The sequence below is a fragment of the Eurosta solidaginis genome, chromosome 5 (assembly GCF_040869045.1).
Source record: "Eurosta solidaginis isolate ZX-2024a chromosome 5, ASM4086904v1, whole genome shotgun sequence".
NCBI lineage: Eukaryota > Metazoa > Arthropoda > Insecta > Diptera > Tephritidae > Eurosta > Eurosta solidaginis.
Window position 1 is genome coordinate 82,972,129 of NC_090323.1, and position 5,310 is coordinate 82,977,438.

Here is a 5,310-nt window from a genome sequence, read left to right on the forward strand (position 1 = left end):
ACAGGGGTGTTAATTAAGCTCAGGCTTTTATCACTGTATCTAAATGACTTAAATGATGGTGGTGTCCATGTAGTCGGTAAAAACATTAAAGTCTTAATGTATGCTGATATTCTAGTGTTGCTGGCAGATTCACCTATGTAACTGCAAATACCGTGGGGCTTAAAGTTAACTTGACAATATCAAAGGTTATTGTTTTCAGGCAATGTATCAGATTACCAGCAGGGCAGAATTGATTTTTGGAGATGAAGTTATTGATTTATTATTTATTTTCTCCTAAAAAATACACTTTTATTTAAAACTAGTCGACTTAAAAAAAGCTCTTATGTCGACGTGGTTAAAATATGTAAATAATCTTCGCATTTCTGTTTCGAATAAACTTAAAATTTTTTATGCCGCCTCACGATTGATCATGTTATGCGGTTCAAAAGTTTGGGATGTAAGTAGAAAGGATTATGTACGAATTAAGAGGGGGTTGCCCTTATTGCTTTAAATGTATGAAAACATTTATTTGAAGCAATTTTTAGATTATAATTTATTTAAAAATTTGGGAAAAATTTAAACAACGTGACATCGGGACGGACAAGGCGACACCTGTTCCGATTATACCTTGTAAAGCTCTTCCCGGGAGTGGGGAAAAAAGGCTTTGAAGTTACTTTATATATGTGAAGTTATAGAGTTTTCGTCACCCCATCGCGCTGTTAACGTGCATTAAGAATATAAAAAAAAATTGTAAATTAAATATGTGATGCGTGCGCGATATTATTTTATCTTATACATTTTTTAAATAACTTATATGTACGATAACAGAAGGGATGGTGTGACAATAAACTCAATATCTCAGCAACAGGACGTAAGCTAAAATTTTCGTTGCAGATTATGGAAGGTAAACTGTTTTCAGTCAATTTTACAATAATTTAATTTAATTTAACAGTGAAGAACAGAAAAAATATGAATTTTTTAATAACAAATAATGCTAAGTAATACCGTTTTCACACAGAAACCTAATCGAATCACAATTCTATTTAATGATTCAAGGTTCGATTCGAGCTCAAGGCCAGAACAATAATTTTCTTCTAATGATAATTATTGTTATTTTTTAATTTTTCCAAATTTGAAAAATTTTATTTTGTTTTTGGAATAGTAAGTAGAAAATTTTTCAGCTGCGCAGATAGATCCATTTCGAAGGGTGCTAAGCCTTCATCATCAGTACGCTTTAGGCATGCTGCGCTAATCATTTAGCTATACAGCGGTGGTTTGTTTGACTGGCAAATTTGCTACTTCTATTCCTTTTTACCAACTATATTTATTCAGTGTTGCGCCATCTGGTGCAAATCACTGATAATGCTGGATTTTTGTTTATTGTCAATTACTTTGTTTGACATTCCCAAGTGCTCATGGTTTATTAACAATTGTTTTTTGTTTTTATCGGCCTATTGATAAATGATTCAAGGTTCGATTCGAGCTCAAGGCCAAAACAATAATTTTCTTCTAATGATAATTATTGTTATTTTTTAATTTTTCCAAATTTGAAAAATTGTATTTTGTTTTTGGAATAGTAAGTAGAAAATTTTTCAGACCACCTGCCATAGCTGCGCAGATAGATCCATTTCGAAGGGTGCTAAGCCTTCATCATCAGTACGCTTTAGGCATGCTGCGCTAACCATTTAGCTATACAGCGGTGGTTTGTTTGACTAGCAGCAGCATGCCTAAAGCGTACTGATGATGAAGGCTTAGCACCCTTCGAAATGGATCTATCTGCGCAGCTATGGCAGGTGGTCTGAAAAATTTTCTACTTACTATTCCAAAAACAAAATACAATTTTTGAAATTTGGAAAAATTAAAAAATAACAATAATTATCATTAGAAGAAAATTATTATTCTGGCCTTGAGCTCGAATCGAACCTTGAATCATTTATCTATAGGCCGATAAAAACAAAAAACAATTCTATTTAATAAAATAATTATGTTTCCCTTTTCATACAGGGCCCTTTGTTTCATTAGGCGAACATCTGAAAGCAGCCCCAAAAAAATATTTCGTTTTTACAAAAAATAGTTAAAATGATAAGCAACTATAAATACAATCAAAATAAAATACATGCGCAACTACCCATAGAAGTTGCACCTAAACAAATAAGAGCCTAATTTCGAAAAAGCCATATTATCTTTTGCAGCAAATGCAGCAAAAATAAAATTTTGAATTTTTTCGTGTTTTTCTATTTTTCGTAAAGTATTGAAAATAATTTACTTTTGATTGTCATTTGTTACATTGACAATAAAGTTCGAAGCAACAAGCAAACCGACTGATTCACCCGATTAGGCATTCAATAAAGCAATAATGAGATAATTAAAAATTTGATTTTGTATGGAAGATTGAGTTCAATTAGGATTTTAATATAGAAAACTTTACTAATTATTTAATTAAGTCTCGGTGTGAAATTGGCATAATGTTGTTTCAACAAATTCGTCTTAAGCAAATTACTTGTTGATAGTGAGAACATTTGTCTACGCGCTTTTAAAATTTCAGCAATTTGAACGGAGTCTTTTGTGAGAAACAAATATTAAAATTTCAGCCTATATCGTTTTTCGATTGCTTATGTGTAACATAAACAGAAAACATTATATAATTACTATTTTCACATTAATTAGCTAGCCTTCTAGTTCTCTTTCTTAAAATTCACTAATTATAAAAATCGGCGATTTAGCGGAGATTTCAGAGCATACTTGAAGTGGTTTAACTCTACACACAGAAAAATTTCTTACATTTTCAGTTAACATGAATCATGTTGAATTAACATGAACAGTTCTAGTACGTAAAGCAAAAACAATTTCGAAAAATCAACACGAATATTTTAACATGAATCGTATGGTTAAAATAACATGAACTATTTCTGCATTAGAATTACATTAGTGTGTGTCCCTCACCATAAATTCGGTTTGATGTAACATGAACAAGTGTTGTTTTCGACCGCCATCTGTCCCCCATCAAAGGTTGTGAACAGAATTTTGTTCTCAAAAGAACAGAAGTTAATTCGTGGTCAGTGTTGCCAGTATTGGTAAAGTAAAATGGCCAAAAGTTCCAAAGTACCAAAGTTCTCTTATCGAAAAAGAGAAACATTATCATATATATCAATTCGATCAAAAGTAATGCGCGAAAAAATGTGCAAACCCCCAAAAAAAAACATGTATTATATAATATTAAAGGCTTAATAAATATGTAATAAATGAAAAATAAATTACACTGAAAAATAGGCGTACAAAAGTTTGAAGTAAATACTGTTACGTTTCAAACAACTTTGGGCTCTAAGGTCTTACCTACAAACTCTACTATAATAGTTTATATGAAAAATAGATTTGGAATGCTCGAAGGAAATTGATTTTTTCTGGTTTGTTGACATGCTAGATTTTGCGCGAAAAAACTATTTTGAATTTTGGACTGTTACGTTACATGAAAAAATGCGATCGAATTCGTTGTGATCAAAAGTACTCAAAACGTTTGTCACCTCGAAATATTTTATCTAATTACTTTCAATTAACCTAAATCTGCCTGAAAAGGGAACTAGGGCGTTAGAAATAATATTCCTGAAATGCGACGTACCTTTTCGTTAGATAATGCAATTTTTAAAAATTGTGTTCTTTAAGAAACACCACAGAAACTATTCGAGGAAAACAAGAGGTTGCGCGTTGTCTTCAAGCATAGGTTTCTTTGGCAAAATAATCAAAAGTACACAAAATTTGAAAAAATCTAATTTTTTCTGTGCGATTTGGCCATATATGCAAAAATAGAAAAAACTAGCTTGACATTAGAACTACTTGACTTACTAGTTAAACACGCCATTTTATCATTTAGTTTACATTTTGGATAAAAAATCTCTATGTGGCAACACTGTTCGTTCGTTTTCTATGCTGCGCTATATGGCGGATCAAAACTAGGTGGCGTCGATAAGCATCTGATTGCTAGTTTTTTTCATAAGATTTGACATAACATTTTTAGCGCAGTACGATTTTGACATTACACCAGAGAATTACAAAAACAAAACACATGGAGCGTTTGTATGTATGTCGAGCCGCGGCCACGTTGTACTGTTCCGCCGTGGTTGCGCTGCCTCTTGCATTATTCTGATTTTAATGTGCAAGTGCATACGTGGCGAAAAATTGTGTGAATTTTTAATTATCTAAAACTTTATTTTGTGAAATTGTGCCAACCAAATGTGCGAACAAATAGATTTTCTTATACCTCATTTCGACCAAGAGTCGGATGTGTTATTTGTTGAGACCCCAGAAGAAATATTAGTTCATTATTCTCCGAATAAAGAAGTGGGAGCTTTAGAGGAATTATTTGAGGTAGGATGCAATTTGATGAACGAGTTTTACAAAGGGTTTTGGGTAAGTAATTCGTGTAATTTTTCGTGTTATCTCGGTATCAATAATCCGAAGGCGCTTCCATGGTATTTATGTGCAGAACAGAGTTTGGTATTTGTTTCCTCCGTGAAGAGATACATATTTGCAATCAAAATTGCAAGTTTTCATGTGGTTGTTGTAATCACATTAGGCCAAAAAGTGTTCTGCGCAGAAATACTGGGCATGGCGTCGTTTGATACCTATTCCGACATTTTTAGGCATATTTTAGCAGTTTTACAATTGCTTGGGCAATTTAGAAAGTTTTTAATGAAACGATTTTTGTTTAATTTTCAGATTGTGGCTTAGAAGACACATGCTTCTAAACGATGCTGACTTGGCAGACATTTTCCCAAAGACAGAGATTGCGCTAAGAATAAAATTCAGGGAGCGGCTTTCACACTGGCGCCTTATTTTTTTGCTATGCGAGAGCGCGTACACCGAGTTGTCCATATTTCTATAAAAAAAAAACAATCCTTAATTGAAAATGTCATAAATAAATAAAATTAATTTAAAAAGCCAAAAACGAGGTGTTTTATTTTTAGCATGTTAATTTAACAATAAAAACCATGTTAAAATAACATGACAAATCGTGTTAATTTAACAATAAAAAACTGTTAAAATAACATGATAGATGGTGTTAATTTAACAGTAAAAACCTGTTAAAATAACATGACTGATCGTGTTAATTTAACAATAACAAACTGTTAAAATGTTAGTTTAACATGACATATCGTGTTATTTCAACATAGTATAGTGCTAATTTAACATGTTAGATCATGTTAGAGTAACATGAAATAGTGTTAATTTAACGAGACAAATAATGTTGTATTAACAGGAAGTCATGTTGATTCAAACGTTTGTGATCATGTTAAATTCACACTGTTCCTCCATGTTGATCTGACATGTAGGAAC

The 5,310-nt window shown here is 32.1% G+C and overlaps 1 long non-coding RNA gene across 1 annotated transcript; it reads left to right on the forward strand.

Moving 5' to 3' along the window:
• The first annotated feature begins 3,943 nt into the window (after positions 1–3,943).
• On the forward strand, positions 3,944–4,921 carry LOC137251614 (uncharacterized). The gene is made up of 2 exons (XR_010953301.1): positions 3,944–4,383; positions 4,693–4,921. It is a non-coding gene; the product is annotated as an uncharacterized lncRNA (long non-coding RNA).
• The last annotated feature ends 389 nt before the right edge of the window (positions 4,922–5,310 follow it).